This window comes from Xenopus laevis, chromosome 7L (assembly GCF_017654675.1).
Source record: "Xenopus laevis strain J_2021 chromosome 7L, Xenopus_laevis_v10.1, whole genome shotgun sequence".
NCBI classification, from domain to species: Eukaryota; Metazoa; Chordata; class Amphibia; order Anura; family Pipidae; genus Xenopus; species Xenopus laevis.
Window position 1 is genome coordinate 138845375 of NC_054383.1, and position 19063 is coordinate 138864437.

Consider the following 19063-nt stretch of genomic DNA (forward strand, 5'->3'; position numbering starts at 1 on the left):
GAATTCTCTGCACTGCTAGTTCTGACTACTGCAACCACGTAACAAGTCAGCTGATTAAAATAACCTGGAGGAGAACCGACTTGTTTTACATTCTTTCATGAGTCAGAACCAAAGAACAGAACAGGGAAGGACAGACAATAGTGATGACATGAACTATAAAACCAGTGAGAATAACGAATGACTAGATATTGGGGAGTTGCTTAGAATTCTATATTTATGTGGAGATAATTTAAAGGTTTCACATGAAATGAAACAGAATATTTAATGTGCCCAACAATGAAAAACTCTGCAACATCCGACACTTCTATAAAGTTCCAAAGGGAAAATGTTCTAATGATGGAGACGTTTCCCTCTAGTGGCTGATTTGTGTCATTACATTCTATTCTATAGGTTCTTTCTACCCAGAATTCCTCAGTCTAGTCCCCTCCAGATACCTGAGTAATACTGACTGTACTAAGTGAGTTTGGAGTATCACTCATGTATTATAAGGGATAATGTACCCCCTACTGTAAATGATAAGGATATTAGAAGTCACTGAGGGGTTGTTCTGTGACCATATAAAGGCACAAGGCTGCAGGCTGAGTTATACAGGGAACTCTGAGTATCACTCATGTATTATAAGGGATAATGTACCCCCTACTGTAAATGATAAGGATATTAGAAGTCACTGAGGGGTTGTTCTGTGACCATATAAAGGCACAAGGCTGCAGGCTGAGTTATACAGGGAACTCTGAGTATCACTCATGTATTATAAGGGATAATGTACCCCCTACTGTAAATGATAAGGATATTAGAAGTCACTGAGGGGTTGTTCTGTGACCATATAAAGGCACAAGGCTGCAGGCTGAGTTATACAGGGAACTCTGAGTATCACTCATGTATTATAAGGGATAATGTACCCCCTACTGTAAATGATAAGGATATTAGAAGTCACTGAGGGGTTGTTCTGTGACCATATAAAGGCACAAGGCTGCAGGCTGAGTTATACAGGGAACTCTGAGTATCACTCATGTATTATAAGGGATAATGTACCCCCTACTGTAAATGATAAGGATATTAGAAGTCACTGAGGGGTTGTTCTGTGACCATATAAAGGCACAAGGCTGCAGGCTGAGTTATACAGGGAACTCTGAGTATCACTCATGTATTATAAGGGATGATGTACCCCCTACTGTAAATGATAAGGATATTAGAAGTCACTGAGGGGTTGTTCTGTGACCATATAAAGACACAAGGCTGCAGGCTGAGTTATACAGGGAACTCTGAGTATCACTCATGTATTATAAGGGATAATGTACCCCCTACTGTAAATGATAAGGATATTAGAAGTCACTGAGGGGTTGTTCTGTGACCATATAAAGGCACAAGGCTGCAGGCTGAGTTATACAGGGAACTCTGAGTATCACTCATGTATTATAAGGGATAATGTACCCCCTACTGTAAATGATAAGGATATTAGAAGTCACTGAGGGGTTGTTCTGTGACCATATAAAGACACAAGGCTGCAGGCTGAGTTATACAGGGAACTCTGAGTATCACTCATGTATTATAAGGGATAATGTACCCCCTACTGTAAATGATAAGGATATTAGAAGTCACTGAGGGGTTGTTCTGTGACCATATAAAGACACAAGGCTGCAGGCTGAGTTATACAGGGAACTCTGAGTATCACTCATGTATTATAAGGGATAATGTACCCCCTACTGTAAATGATAAGGATATTAGAAGTCACTGAGGGGTTGTTCTGTGACCATATAAAGGCACGAGGCTGCAGGCTGAGTTATACAGTAGTTAGAACCAGCAGTGCAGAGAATATAATCAGACAAATACTGATCTCAGTAATAAATACATCACCGCTGTTTAATGTATATTGGGAAGTTGCTGAGAGGAAACAAGTGAACATTTGGTTGCTGATTAATTCCCTCATTTATACTGTGACCAATAGGAAGAGGAAAATACTCAGACTCATGTGGTTAATAATTATGACACTTATTAGTAATTGTGATGATCGTGACACTTGGGACTTGTGGGAGACACATCGGCCTACGCAGGAGTCTCCCCAATTCTCACAAAAGGGCCTTTAAAGCCAGGGGCATTATGGGATTGAGTGGAGGGATATTCAAGGTGGGTATGAATTGGGGTAAAGCTATTGGCTGCTCACCAGGTACCTATTTAGCCTGTGCTCGACATGCTGGGATAGCAGGGAATCTGCTGGTGGGCCCCACTCAGGACAAATTGGCTCTCAGGTGGCCCAGTCACTTCAGGTCGGAGCCCATAAGCCTCTCCTGTTGTCAGTCCCTGATCTGAGGACGTGATTGGTTCCTGTCCATGTGACCCCGGCCCTTTGCATCCTGGGGTTGGACTTAAATATCAGCAGTAGGGTCCCCTGCCTCCTTTATGGGGTGCAACTGGCACTTTCAGACACCCCCCTTCAAGTCACTCATTCTCAGATCTACAGGCTGTGCTCACTCACTCTCACACTCACTCACACTCTCACTCACTCACACTCGCACACACTCACTCACACTCACTCACTCACACTCACTCACTCACACTCAGCCACATCTTGATGGAAACAGTTGGGGGCCCCAGACTGGACACAAGTGTGACTGTATCACTGGGGGTACTTTGGTACATACGGGGGGCTTTAGTTCAGTCTCTTGGAAGATGAACCCCCATTTATCCTAATGCCCCTCCCTGGGTTGTCATGTGACAGGCCAGGGGCTGGGGGGGCCAGGACATGAAGATTTCTGGGAAGAATTGGGGCACGAGTTTAACCCTGTCAGGAGCAGCACAGTCTATAGACCCCGCCCTGAGGGTAAAAACATTTTAACAGAATTTTTCATTTCCTTCTAATTTACTTCCCCCCCCAGTGATGGACATTCCTGCACATTTATTGCCCCTCAAACCTTCCCAGGTCGTCGTCATTCCTTGTAGGAATAGATTGCGAGCTCTTGGGCTCCATCCTAGTTTTGTCTCCTTGTTACAGATAAAGTAAAGGCCCCAATAACTAAAGGCTACTCCCAGCACTGGGGATCTTGTCCGTATCTATTTCTGCCCCCCCCCCTTACACAGTGAGATGTTGGATTAGATAGAATATTGGGGAGCAGCTGGGAGATCTGTCATTGTGTCCCTGGGGCCCCAGTCAGGTGGAGCAGATGAGGCAACGTGTGTAACTGATGTGGGAGGAGCAGGTTATATAAGGGCAACTCTTATCTGATAGAGACAATACTGGGGTCACACCCTCCTGCACCTCATGTGCCCTCCAGCCGTTCCCTGGTCTCACCTACTTGTGTTTCTATAAGTCACTTCCCCGTCTCCCTCATGTTCTGTAGAGAAGGTTCTGTGTGGCCCAGTACAAAGGGCAAAATAATTGTACTAAAGCTGACCCTTAAAGGGGTTGTTTACCTTTAAATTAACTGTTAGTATGATGTAGAGAGAGATATTCTGAGACAATTTGCAATTGGTTTTCATTTTTTATTTCATGTATTTTTTTTTACTTATTTAGCTTTTTATTCAGCAGCTCTCCAGTTTGTAATTTCAGCCATCTGGTTGCTAGGGTCCAAATTAGCCTAGCAACTATACGTTAATTTGAATGAGAGACCGGAATAGGAGAGGCCTGAATAGAAAGATGAGGAATAAAAAGTAACAATAAAATACATTTGTAGCCTTACAGAGCATTTGTTTTTAGATGGGGTCAGTGACCCCCCATTTGAAAGTTGGAAAGAGTCAGAGGAAGAAGGCAAATAATTGAAAAACAATAATAAATAAATAAATAAATGAGGGCCAATTGGAAAGTTGCTTAGAATTAGCAATTCTCTAACCTACTAAAAGTAAAATTTAAGGTGAACCTACCGTTAATGACATCACAGGGGCAATTGATTTGCGCCTCTTGTTTATTAACATTTATTAACATTTCCTATAAAGAACGTGGTCGGCTCCATAGAACGACAGTTGAAATGAGTTGCGGGGGGAGTGAAGTGCAGGATTAGGGGATTATGGGGGAAACAGGAAAAAAAAGTATCATTGTTACTCATTCCCACTTCCCCTTTATCCTTCCCCTCTGTCTTTCCACAACATTTCCACTTCTCCAATATTTCCCAGTTTATAATTGAGGAGGGGGGAGGTCTTTTAAAGGGGAAGCTGAGACTCGCTCTGATTATTTCTCTAGTGTATCTCTCCCCTCTACACACTATTAATTGTGTGGCACATTATGATGCTCAGGAACAGCCTAGAGTTGCCACCTGGCTAGTAAAAATGATGGTTGATCCCAATGTTATTAATAGGGAATAAAGATAAATATATAGGAAGGTCAGTGATCCCAATGTTATTAATAGGGAATAAAGATAAATATATAGGAAGGTCAGTGATCCAATGTTATTAATAGGGAATAAAGATAAATATATAGGAAGGCCAGTGATCCCAATGTTATTAATAGGGAATAAAGATAAATATATAGGAAGGTCAGTGATCCCAATGTTATTAATAGGGAATAAAGATAAATATATAGGAAGGTCAGTGATCCAATGTTATTAATAGGGAATAAAGATAAATATATAGGAAGGTCAGTGATTAATATAAATATATAGGAAGGCCGGTATTTTTTTCCAGAAAAGGTGGCAACCCTAGAACAGCCCAGTCAATATTTGCCACTAAAATGACTGGGGGCAATGGTCTCAGACTCTATTTGCCTCACGGCTACCTTGGGTTCTGCCGAAGCTTCCCCCGGGACACCGTATCCTCGGCCAGGGGCAGAGCCAAAAGGACTCCATAACCTGATGATATTGAATCACAAGTCCTACCTGAAGACATGGGCTTCGTTGCTCAAGTGTCCCAGGCCAAAAGGACAACATGAAGGTTGAGTCCCACCATCCCCCTGAGGTGCTTTAGGGCCGTTTGGGCTCCCCTTGGCCCTGGGGCTAGAGGAAGTCCCATCTACACTGGGTTCTGCTGAAGCTTCATTCAGGGCGCAAGTCTTGGCTTGAGTCAAGCCCAGAGGACTATGATACCCATCCAGTTACACAAGATTAAGCAAGAAGTTCATGTCCAAAAACCAAAATGAATCCAGCACCCCTCCCGGGAGCACAGCACCTCCGCTTACATTAATCTTCCACTTCCCGGCCTAGACCAGAGGAGCAAGTGTCTCCATGTTCACATAATAAGATCATTAGAAGGGTCACTAGCCAAAAGGCCCAGTGGGACGACACTTGATCTGAAGCAAAAGGCCGAGAAGTGATGGTGCAGGATTTGTAGCTGCGTTTGCAGTTGGGCTCCTTCCCCCAATCCAGATTTATTAATCTCCCCCCCCCCATTCATATTGGGGCTGAATATCTGACAAAAGCAGATTGCATGGGGGGCTCTGCAGGTTCTTATGTCCCACAGCAGCTCATTAGCCCCAGTGTCTCAGCTGCAGCCTAATTGGCTCCATTCCCATGAGCTCCAGCACCGCACAGAACTAGAGGCTTCTGGGACATGGTGTCTATAGCAGAAATGTCACTTCCTGGAAATGTAACAGAATTAGTTTCCTCCCAATGGTCAGGGGCTGCTTCTAAATCTGTATATGGGCCAGATATCCCATAGTGCCCCTCTGCCCGGCTCTATATTTGTCCTGTCTCTCTGAGGCCCTACAGTAGGACTCCAGCGACGCTGGATCTATTAGGGGAAATCAGTCTGTGGAGCAGGAGGGAAGCCGAGCACTGTGGGTTCAGGCTGTTGCTGTGCCAGTATCTGGGTGACAATTTACTTGCCCAGTTGTGTACATTAGGCATTTCCCTGCCCCCGTGGGGTGCGGCCGATTGAATAAAGAGCGTGGGGAATGTTTGCTCTGCAAATACCGACTCCACTTACATTAAGGGCAGATTTATGGGCAGGTTCCCACATGCGCCAACCACCCTGGGGCAACTGCTGCTCCTGACTTCCCACATACAGAGTTCTGCAACTGTCATTCTGTGAACTGCCAGCGCTGACTATTACTGGGCCCCAATAACAGGGGCCCTTTAGGCTCAACCATGGGGAAAACTCACTGGCTCTGCATGAGTCTTGACTTATCCATATGTTTATTTATAAAGAACTATATGAATATGCAGCATTGTACAGTCTGATAGAGTACAGTCCCCACTGTAGGAACAAGCAGTATACAAATAAATGGCAAATAAGTAACAAGCATAGTAATAAGTATACAGAGATTAAGTGCCATGTGCATGCGCTTAAGACACAGTAAGAAGGAGGTCCCTGCCCCGAAGAGCTTACAATCTAAAGAGGGTAACATAAAGATGAATCAAAGGAGTCAAATGTATGTATATGTATATGTGTATGTGTGTGTGTGTATATATATATATATATGTCTCAGTCTCCATCTCCATCACAAGGCTCATTGGTACAATCTGCATTAGACCCAATAGAACCCCTCATGCAACTAAATCCAATCCTCGCCTGCCAAACCGATATTGTACTGAATTGCCTTGTGTGCTGGTGCCCTCCCCCCTCCCTATAGCTGAGAGATTGGGGTAACAGGGGCCCCACCTTGTGGTCAGGGGAGAGAATTGCAGGGAACAGGATTAAAATCTACAGAATTTTGTCCCATTTTATTTCTTTTCTTTTATCAAGTTATTAGCGACAATAGTAACATTATCCCATCTGGGGACCCTGAGTAGCAAAGTACCCCAAAGTATCAATTGCTTGAAAGTGTGAGGCTTGAGGCCTCTGGTGCCTGTTTTGTTTAGAAAATGCAGATATTATTATTATTATTATTAACATGTATTTATATAGCGCCAACATATTGCGTAGCGCTGTAAAGTAAATGTGATTATACAACTAAATCACATGAATTAAATACATAGATCATATGGAATTAAATACATCACAATCAATACCGGTACAAAAGGTGAGGAAGGCTTTATGCAAAAGAGCTTACACTCTAAAGGGAAGGGAGTAATACACAAGGTGTGGGAGTGGGCAAGATGGAATTAAGTGGGTGAGAAATGTGGTACTGTATGTGGTGTTGTGTTTGGTAGTTAAGCAGAGTGAGGGGAGGCTTCTCGAAAGAAGTGCGTTTTCAGAGATTTCTTGAAAGCAGAAAGGTTGGGAGAAAATCGGACTGTGTCAGGGAATTGCTAGGGGCCCTACTAGGACTAAACTGATAAATGGAAAGGCTGGCTGAGTTGTGATTGGTTACACTGGAGAAGAGACCGGAGGATATGATCACTATATATAAATATATAAGGGGATATGATCACTATATATAAATATATAAGGGGGATATGATCACTATATATAAATATATAAGGGGATATGATCACTATATATAAATATATAAGGGGGATATGATCACTATATATAAATATATAAGGTGGATATGATCACTATATATAAATATATAATGGGATATGATCACTATATATAAATATATAAGGGGGATATGATCACTATATATAAATATATAATGGGATATGATCACTATATATATAAATATATAAGAGGGATATGATCACTATATATAAATATATAAGAGGGATATGATCACTATATATAAATATATAAGGGGGATATGATCACTATATATAAATATATAAGAGGGATATGATCACTATATATAAATATATAAGGGGGATATGATCACTATATATAAATATATAAGGGGGATATGATCACTATATATAAATATATAAGGGGGATATGATCACTATATATAAATATATAAGGGGGATATGATCACTATATATAAATATATAAGGGGGATATGATCACTATATATAATATATAAGGGGATATGATCACTATATAATATATAAGGGGATATGATCACTATATAAATATATAAGGAGGATATGATCACTATATATAATATATAAGGGGATATGATCACTATATATAATATATAAGGGGATATGATCACTATATATAAATATATAAGGGGGATATGATCACTATATATAAATATATAAGGGGATATGATCACTATATATAAATATATAAGGGGATATGATCACTATATATACATATATAAGGGGGATATGATCACTATATATACATATATAAGGGGGATATGATCACTATATATAAATATATAAGGGGGATATGATCACTATATATAAATATATAAGGGGGATATGATCACTATATATAAATATATAAGGGGGATATGATCACTATATATAAATATATAAGGGGGATATGATCACTATATATAAATATATAAGGGGATATGATCACTATATATAAATATATAAGGGGATATGATCACTATATATAAATATATAAGGGGATATGATCACTATATATAAATATATAAGGGGATATGATCACTATATATAAATATATAAGGGGATATGATCACTATATATAAAATATATAAGGGGGATATGATCACTATATATAAATATATAAGGGGATATGATCACTATATATAAATATATAAGGGGATATGATCACTATATATAAATATATAAGGGGATATGATCACTATATATAAATATATAAGGGGATATGATCACTATATATAAATATATAAGGGGATATGATCACTATATATAAATATATAAGGGGATATGATCACTATATATAAATATTAAGGGATATGATCACTATATAAATATATAAGGGGATATGATCACTATATATAAATATATAAGGGGGATATGATCACTATATATAAATATATAAGGGGGATATGATCACTATATATAAATATATAAGGGGATATGATCACTATATATACATATATAAGGGGATATGATCACTATATATACATATATAAGGGGGATATGATCACTATATATAAATATATAAGGGGATATGATCACTATATATAAATATATAAGGGGATATGATCACTATATATAAATATATAAGGGGGATATGATCACTATATATAAATATATAAGGGGGATATGATCACTATATATAAATATATAAGGGGGATATGATCACTATATATAAATATATAAGGGGATATGATCACTATATATAAATATATAAGGGGATATGATCACTATATATAAATATATAAGGGGATATGATCACTATATATAAATATATAAGGGGGATATGATCACTATATATAAATATATAAGGGGATATGATCACTATATATAAATATATAAGGGGATATGATCACTATATATAAATATATAAGGGGATATGATCACTATATATAAATATATAAGGGGATATGATCACTATATATAAATATATAAGGGGATATGATCCACTATATATAAATATATAAGGGGATATGATCACTATATATAAATATATAAGGGGGATATGATCACTATATATAAATATATAAGGGGATATGATCACTATATATAAATATATAAGGAGGATATGATCACTATATATAAATATATAAGGGGATATGATCACTATATATAAATATATAAGGGGATATGATCACTATATATAAATATATAAGGGGATATGATCACTATATATAAATATATAAGGAGGATATGATCACTATATATAAATATATAAGGGATATGATCACTATATATAAATATATAAGGGGATATGATCACTATATATAAATATATAAGGAGGATATGATCACTATATATAAATATATAAGGGGATATGATCACTATATATAAATATATAAGGGATATGATCACTATATATAAATATATAAGGGGATATGATCACTATATATAAATATATAAGGGATATGATCACTATATATAAATATATAAGGGGGATATGATCACTATATATAAATATATAAGGAGGATATGATCACTATATATAAATATATAAGGGGATATGATCACTATATATAAATATATAAGGGGACCAAACAATAAACTCTCTGATGTTTCATTCACTAGTAGCTCCTCCCAGCAGACAGGAGGGAGCAAGAGGAAAGGAGATTTCATGTTAAGGAGAGGAAGGGGTTTGTTACAGTGAGAGCTGTGAAGATGTGGAATTGTCTCCCTGAATCAGTGGTACAGGCTGATACATTAGGGGGCAAATTCACGAAGATCCGAAGTTGCGCCCGCGACAGCTTCGCCGCACTTTACCAGGCGTAGTTTTACCAGCGCTTACCAAATTCACTGCAATCCGAAGTTGCGCTAAGGGAGGGGAACGGTAGCAAAGTTGCGCTACCATTACTTCGTCAGGCGAAGGGAAGTTACGCTAGAGATGGCTAATTTGCATACGGCGCAAAGTTAAAATATAATGGACGTATATGCTGCAGCAAGTACATTACACAAGCCCAGGGAAACTATAAGAAATAAAATAAATGTGTTCTATTGCCAGACACGTGTGCCCAGTGTATCGTTGAGTTGCCATATGTTAGGGAATGTAGGGGGGAAGGAGGGTACCCCCAAAAAAATGAACACTATTTTTCAGACTAACACCCTTAAAAAAGTAAGACGCCAGCGTTTTTTGGGACTTCGAAAATTTTGTAAATATTTTTGCACAAACTCCTATGTATTGTATTGAACATAGGAGGTGGTGAAGGTAAGTCTGACGCAAGAGGTAACGTTCAGTGAATTTACGCCAGTACCCGTTAGTAAATCGGTGGAGTAAAGAAATGACGTCACGCTGGCGAATTTGCAATAGCGTTGGCCGCTTCGCGCTTTAGTAAATTTGCCCCTAGTCAAGTATAAGAAGGGGAGGGATGTCAGGAAATGCAGGGTTAATGAGAATATCCCTTATTATATCAGTAATGGGACATTCCAGGGGCTGAGATTTGCTGTAACTCCTGGAACAAGTTGATCAGGTTCCACTCGGAGTTGGGAAGGAATTATTTTTGGAGACACTGAATAAAAAGTTTGAGTGATGGACGGGGGGGGGATATTTTGAAGTTAAATTGTGATGTAAGCAGAAAGGCCAATCAAAATCTCCCTGGAAATAAAGTGGAAAAACCAATATAGTGAATCTATTTGCATCTTAATTTGCTCAATGGGGGCCATAAAGGATGGAGGGGGTCAGTACAGACGGTGACTGAGGGAATGGGGGGCTGGGGGTGCAGGGTGAATATTAATTCTGTGTTTCAGACACATTTACATTTGATTCCACTTCATGTTTCTGGTCTGATTTAGTGATTAATTACTTGTGCCTAGAAATTGTGGGTAATTTGCAGCAGCAGAATTATATAATGAGGTGTATAGCAATGCAGGAAGTCTGGGAAAGGGATCCATCTGTTCAACTATAACTCCCAGCCTTCCAACTCCCAGCCTTCAACTCCCAGCCTTCCACCTTCCTGCTGTATATCGTGAATTTCTTTTGGTGTCTTACTTTCTCCCGTTGTCAGCGCCTCTTGGGTGTCAATTTACCTGTTCCCTGGTTTATGTTCTGTTTATGGGGCACTTCTATCCAGCCTAGATTATAAGCTCTTGGGAACAGCACACTGTGTCCTGATGTCAACCAATGCAGATATTGGTTTAAGATAGGGATTCACTTATTTTTCCCAGTGTCTCCCAAATATCTGGTGTCCACTCCCCACATTCCCAGTGCCTAGTAACAGACCCCCCACATTCCCAGTGCCTAGTAACAGACCCCCCACATTCCCAGTGCCTAGTAACAGACCCCCCACATTCCCAGTGCCTAGTAACAGACCCCCCACATTCCCAGTGCCTAGTAACAGACCCCCCTCCTTGCTGACAGAACCCTGAGATGTCGGTTGGGGGGAAGCAGAGTACCCCCATTGTGTTGGTGGAGATTCACTAAAGTCACTGACCAGCAGATGGCGATGTGACTCAGATCTCAGTCTTGGGGAGACTCCCTAATAAATAACATTGTGTCCCAGACATTGGCTCCTCGTACTCCCAGCACCACGGTGGGACTCACTCATTGTCTGGGGGTCTTCCAGCTGCCGTGTATGTCTTGGCCTGGGTGGGTAACTAAATACAGATTGATGTGTAACATTTAATGGGTGTATTCAGTATATCAGGTAAGTACAGTAACCCCCAGCATCCTGATATATGTACAGTTTAACCCCTCAAATGAGGGTTTCTGGGAGTTGTAATTATCCGAGTACTTGAGTTACCTGCAATTCGCACCTATGAGACTTATGATGAGACTTTGGGAATTAAAACAAGGGCTTGGCCTTTGCTGGGAAAGTTTATAGATCAGTTGTGGTGCTGCTCCCACCAATATCTGTTGTAACCGTGTGATCTGTGCTGCATGTAAGGACTGAGGATACTGGGAGTTGTAGTTCACTGGTTACAGGAAGCTCCATAGAACTGTGGCCTATTGTTGTGAGACATACCTCCCAACTGTCCCTTTTTCGGAGGGACAGTCCCTCTTTTGACAGCTCAACCCGCAGTCCCTCATTTGTACTGGAAAGTCCCTCTTTTCTCTGCACTGAACAGCCAGAAAAAGAAACAAAGTTTCTCACTTAATTGGCTTTTAGCAGAGAGCCCAGAACAGCTAACAGGTGCAAATAAGATACTTTGTAACAATTTTGAGACACAAAAACACAGTTTAGATAAGGAGAAATATTTTCAAACTTTCATAACCTGCCAAATTTCGTAAAACAAACATGGTAATTAGGGGGTGTGGCCACAGAAAGGGGTGTGTTCAAAAAATTGCTGCGCTACGTGCGGGAAAAAATTTTTTGTCCCTCTTTTTACTTCCAAAATGTTGGGAGGTATGGTGAGACAGTCCCACTCCTGAGTATTTATCCCATTCCAACAGGACAGACATCTGCTTTGTGGCCCCACTGTGCAAACGGGAGAAACCACTGAGCATGGGGGGAGTTACCCAACATGAACCCCCCCCCTCGGGTAAGTGAATCCAATCTCCCCCCAGTACTTACCCAGGTACAGAGCTCTGATTCTCTGTACTTCCTGCTCCTGCGCTGTTCTCTTTCCCATGGTCAGACAGGAACCTCCCCCTGGGTAAGTGAATCCAATCTCCCCCAGTACTTACCCAGGTACAGAGCTCTGATTCTCTGTACTTCCTGCTCCTGGGCTGTTCTCTTTCCCATGGTCAGACAGGAACCTCCCCCTGGGTAAGTGAATCCAATCTCCCCCAGTACTTACCCAGGTACAGAGCTCTGATTCTCTGTACTTCCTGCTCCTGGGCTGTTCTCTTTCCCATGGTCAGACAGGAACCTCCCCCTGGGTAAGTGAATCTGCCCCACTACTTACCCAGGTACAAAGCTCTGATTCTCTGTACTTCCTGCTCCTGGGCTGTTCTCTTTCCCATGGTCAGACAGGAACCTCCCCCTGGGTAAGTGAATCCAATCTCCCCCAGTACTTACCCAGGTACAGAGCTCTGATTCTCTGTACTTCCTGCTCCTGGGCTGTTCTCTTTCCCATGGTCAGACAGGAACCTCCCCCTGGGTAAGTGAATCTCCCCCAGTACTTACCCAGGTACAGAGCTCTGATTCTCTGTACTTCCTGCTCCTGGGCTGTTCTCTTTCCCATGGTCAGACAGGAACCTCCCCCTGGGTAAGTGAATCCAATCTCCCCCAGTACTTACCCAGGTACAGAGCTCTGATTCTCTGTACTTCCTGCTGCTGGGCTGTTCTCTTTCCATGGGCAGGAAGGGGTGATAATTTGGGCCTGATTAGGTGGGTTGATGTCTCATTGCACTATGGGTCGGGCAGTACCATTAATGGGCAGAGCTTTCATGCTGTTCTTTTCCCCTGTGATTGGTACATCAGTAAAGTCTGTTCATTTGGCCTAGTGCTGCTCTGCTTGACCCTGGGAAAGAGAACAGCCCAGGAGTCCCACAGGCTTTTCAGCAGGTGAATGTTATGTGAGTTGTGCCTCACTGTGGCCTTTAAATATTGTGCAGTTTGTGGTTGTAGTTAATGTGTTTATGAGTACTGCCCCCTCAGAGCTCAGTCTGACCCCCTCTTGGCCCTAAAATCCCCCCTTGCCTATATATATGTCTGTTGGGAGAGAGACCACCCATTGTTTCCCCTCTCTGATATATATCCCCCCCCCACAGACATGTGACACGAGTGAGGGGGTGATGCAGAAAACCACAGGAATTTGTCTCCCTGAGTGAAGATTAAATCTAATAAAAACACTTCACTTCCCCTTGAAACACAAACTGAAGAAATAATCTGTGCGGCGAATAAACAAACACCCCCTCTTCCTGCCCCCCCCAACCTCAATCATAATCTCACGATTTAGGAAAGTCTTAACTGCTGTAAGGGAGCGACAACACGGGCAGATTCGGGGACATTCAGTCGCCTCTAATGCATAAACTTCGGGCGACTTCGGAAAACGAATCGCCACATGTGATTGGCGCTGGTGATTTTTCATTTTAGGCAGCGCAGAGTGAGGGAAGGCGTTTGGGGAGATTGGTCGCGACAGAGACGAGGCGATTAGTCGTCAGGCGACCAAATCTCCCCAAAACGCCCAGTGTGGCCTTACCCTAAGGGAGCGAGCACACGGGCAGATTTGGGGAGATTTAGTCGCCTCTTCTGCATAAACTTCGAGCGACTTCGGAAATCAAAGCGCCGCGAGTGCATCGGCTCCGGCGTTTTCTCATTATAGCGAAAGGCAGTTTGGGGAGATTGTCGCCCTGCAGAAGAGGCGATTAGTCGACAGGCGACTGAATGTCCCCGAATCTGCCCGTGTGCTTGAACCCTAATACCCCTCTGCCCGGGCCCCTCCCCTGCACCCCCAGCCTGTGCCGAGCCAATGAGAAGCCGAGCCAATGAGAAGCCGAGTCAATGAGAAGCCGAGCCAAGATAGTCCCAGATAGTCTCTGTGGTACAGGCCACAACATTGGTCTGGGCTGGACCCCCATATTGGTGCTGATGAGAGGGGGGTGCTGAATGTGAGTGTTGGGTGTGTCGGTGGGCTCTGCAGGGGGAGTTGGTTAGTATGGCAGCTCCCTCGTGTCTGTAGAACTTTATTCTGTGATGGAACTTGCCCCTCTGTTTCCTGGTTTAACCCCCTTGGGGGTTTGTTTGACATTTACCCCGAGTTCCCCCCCCCAAGCTCAGGCAAATGTGCCCCGTACAATTACCCCCGTTACTCTGATTTAGTCTGACACTGTAATTCAATATTGTATCATGAAAATCTGTGTCAGACCCTGTTGCACAAGATCTTGGGGGGGCTTTGTACTACAGGGTCTTTTGGGGACCCCAGTCTAATACAGCGGGTGCAGAAGTCATTTTACGGCAGTAGATGACAGTTTGGGGCCCTACAGAGACCATCAACTATTTGGGCTGCAGCAGAATTATGGGGATCCAGACGTGTGAGACGTTACCCTAAGTCTCAGAGAGACCAACGAGTGTAAGTGCACTGCTGGTTCCCCCTTCTGCTCATTTTAGAGTTGTTACCTTTTCTGGAAAAAAATCCCGGCCTTCCTATATATTTATCTTTATTCCCTATTAATAACATTGGGATCACTGAACTTCCTATATATTTATCTTTATTCCCTATTAATAACATTGGGATCACTGACCTTCCTATATATTTATCTTTATTCCCTATTAATAACATTGGGATCACTGACCTTCCTATATATTTATCTTTATTTCCTATTAATAACATTGGGATCACTGACCTTCCTATATATTTATCTTTATTCCCTATTAATAACATTGGGATCACTGACCTTCCTATATATTTATCTTTATTCCCTATTAATAACATTGGGATCACTGGCCTTCCTATATATTTATCTTTATTCCCTATTAATAACATTGGGATCACTGACCTTCCTATATATTTATCTTTATTCCCTATTAATAACATTGGGATCACTGACCTTCCTATATATTTATCTTTATTCCCTATTAATAACATTGGGATCACTGACCTTCCTATATATTTCCCCAAATCTCCCTTTAACTGACCTTCACACTGGCCCCAAATACCCCCCCATTATGGAGCCTCTGCACCAGGGAAATCACATGACAATTCCCCATTGATGGCTGATGATAAATCACATGTAGCTCCTCCCTCTCTCTGTTTATATGAACTTTCCTCAGTCCCAGTTAATCTGCCGATGGGAACATCTCACTCTGTTTGTGCAGAGACTGTGGGGCCTGGGGGGAGACGTTTTCACATTTACGGACTGTTTGAGAAATAATGGGAAATCTCCTCCCCTCACACACACACAGAATGGTGCACTCCTGTCCCGCTCACACTCACTCCTGTCCCGCTCACACTCCTGTCCCGCTCACACTCACTCCTGTCCCGCTCACACTCACTCCTGTCCTGCTCACACTCACTCCTGTCCCGCTCACACTCACTCCTGTCCCGCTCACACTCACTCCTGTCCCGCTCACACTCACTCCTGTCCCACTCACACTCACTCCTGTCCCGCTCACACTCACTCCTGTCCCGCTCACACTCACTCCTGTCCCGCTCACACTCACTCCTGTCCCGCTCACACTCACTCCTGTCCCGCTCACACTCACTCCTGTCCCGCTCACACTCACTCCTGCCCCGCTCACACTCACTCCTGCCCCGCTCACACTCACTCCTGCCCCGCTCACACTCACTCCTGCCCCGCTCACACTCACTCCTGCCCCGCTCACACTCACTCCTGCCCCGCTCACACTCACTCCTGCCCCGCTCACACTCACTCCTGCCCCGCTCACACTCACTCCTGCCCCGCTCACACTCACTCCTGCCCCGCTCACACTCACTCCTGCCCCGCTCACACTCGACTTCATTCCCTGTTGCCCTGGGCCATCCATATGAATGGGGAGGGGGTGCATATGGGGGACCCACAGACCTTCACATTAAGAGTACAGAGTGAAACCTGCAAATTGTACCAGGATCCGACCCCCAGTGTCACTATTTCTGCACATGTCTGAATCGTGGGGAGCAGAGGAGTGTCCCCCAGTCTGACCCCAACCCTGCACCCACATACAGACAAATACAAGATCCTCTGCACTCAGCCCATTATTCACATATTTAGGACATTGAGACATAAGCAAATCAATATGACTTACCCTTTAAACAGCAGCGAATGTTTGTCCATATAGAGTTAGGGTTACAACCTTTGCGAGTGGCTAAAGTCAAACAAAGGGGGCGGGGCTAATAGTATTGGGGTGGAGCAGTGATGTTCTTGGGGGGGCATGATGACATCAGAGCTGATGTAGTGGAGTTATGATGCCGGGTCAGTTATTACATCACTTATATGCAACTGGCTGGACTTCTAAAACCCTACATCTATCTGTTCTGCCTGATAAATAAGAGCAATCCTTTAACTACAGGTATGGGATCTGTTATACAGAAATCCGTTATCCATGAAGCTTTGAAATACAGCAATGCTCATTTAGAAAAACTATTTATTCTTTTTGATTGATTTGCTTATTTCTGTAATAACAAGAAATGAACTGCACCTGATAATAACTAATAATAACTACCAATAATAACTAATAACTACTAACTGCTAATAACTACTAATAACTACTACTAATCAATAATAACCAATAACTACTATTTAATAATAACTAATAATAACAATAACAAATAATTAACAACTAATAATAATAATGAAGTGGTATGAAGTCTCTATGTATTTATCTGGGTCTCATATATCAGACAGACAAAACCCAAGTGTAATTAATAAAGTCCCAGTCCTGGGGGGGGGGGGGAGTGTAAGCTCCTGGGTCTCGCCCCCCATGTCGCCAATGTTTTTTTTTTAAATATTCTTTAGGGCCCCAATTTTAGTTTTGACTTGTCAGGGGGCCCTGTTGCCAATACTTTAGTTTCCTCAGCTGATAAGGCCCCGAGAATAACGTCGGCTCCGAATAAAATAAATAATAAGTCTCCTCTATACAGACCCCACGTGACCAGCTCTTGCCCCGGTTGTCAGGGGAACAATCACGTGACACATAACTCCGCCCCCACAATTCCGCGCTCTCCTATATGGGAAAACAAGACTGTGAGGTTAGTGGCTCCTAGATTTTGCACCTCCCCCATTGGACGCCCGCGCTGGGCACTCAGGGGTTATAGGAAGGTTCTAGTCCCGCCCCACTCCTAATTGGCTGAACTGTTGGACCCGCCCCTTTCCTTCTGCTTATTGGCCGATCCGACGCTCATTCTCTCAGCGGGATTTCTAGTGCTGCTCCTTGGTTTCTCCCGCGGTGACTCTCCTAACCGGACCGGTACGTACCCCCTCCCCCCGGGCAACTCTCCCAGCGGCACCGCACGGGCTGGGGCTTCATAAGGGGAAAGTGCTTGTGGGCGGGGCCTCACTGGGATGTGGGGGAGAGGGCGGGGCAGTAGGAGGCAGCAGTGTATAATATGGGCTGTATGAGTGGGAGGAGTTATGCGCTGGGAATAGAAGGGGGTGGGGTAGATAAGGGTTGGGGTAGATTATTGGGGTGAGTGGGAGGCTACACAGGAGATTCTGTACAACTGGGGACATGGGGCAGAATTATTTAGTTATATAATGGGGGAGGGGGTTGTGTAATACTTTATTATATAATCACTTATAATACACAAAAGCCATGAATATCCTGTAAATTATATCCTTATAAACACGGTGAGTTCTGATGTCATCAGTTATAAACGGTGAGTTCTGATGTCATTTCTGTCACATGACTCACATGAGTCTTGTGTATTATAATAAATAAAGTACCCCCAGTTGCAAAATATGAGGATATTAGAAGTTACCTCGGAGTTCCATGACCTGTATAAAAACACTCGGCCTTCGGCCTCGTACTTTTATATGGTCATGAAACTCCTCGGTAACTTATAATATCCTTATATTTTAAAAGAGGGGGTACTTTATTCACTATATAATTTACAGTCTGCTCATTTCTCTATGACAACGCGCCGTTTATAACAGGGGTCCCCGGTCTCCGATATTTGACTCCACCGCATTCAAATTGAACGTCAGCGACCAGAATTGGACACCTACCCCCCACTCCCCTCCCAACATAGATTATAATGAATAATGTACCCCCTACTGTCATCTATAAAGATATTACCAGTCACCTTGGAGTTATGTGACCTGTATAAAAGCACTCGGCCTTCCTCCTCGTACTTTACTATGGTCACATAACTCCTCCGTGACATCATATCTTTTTAAATGACAGTAGGGGGCACATTATTCACTATATATACTCTGCTGTACAGGGACAGTTACTCCTGTGTGTCCCTGGCCTGAAGAGCTGACTATTTAA

The 19063-nt window shown here is 42.5% G+C and overlaps 1 protein-coding gene across 3 annotated transcripts in view; it reads left to right on the forward strand.

The window, feature by feature from the left end:
* Positions 1-19063, forward strand: part of ece1.L (endothelin converting enzyme 1 L homeolog) — a 68644-nt gene that overhangs the window by 27567 nt on the left and 22014 nt on the right. Inside the window, exon 1 of one of the 3 annotated variants that reach the window (XM_041568375.1) lies at positions 17888-18040. The exons of the other annotated variants lie outside the window; for them this stretch is intronic. The gene's annotated coding sequence lies outside the window, so the exon portion shown is untranslated. Of the gene's footprint in view, positions 1-17887; positions 18041-19063 lie in introns of those variants that run through there. 3 annotated transcript variants of the gene reach the window in all.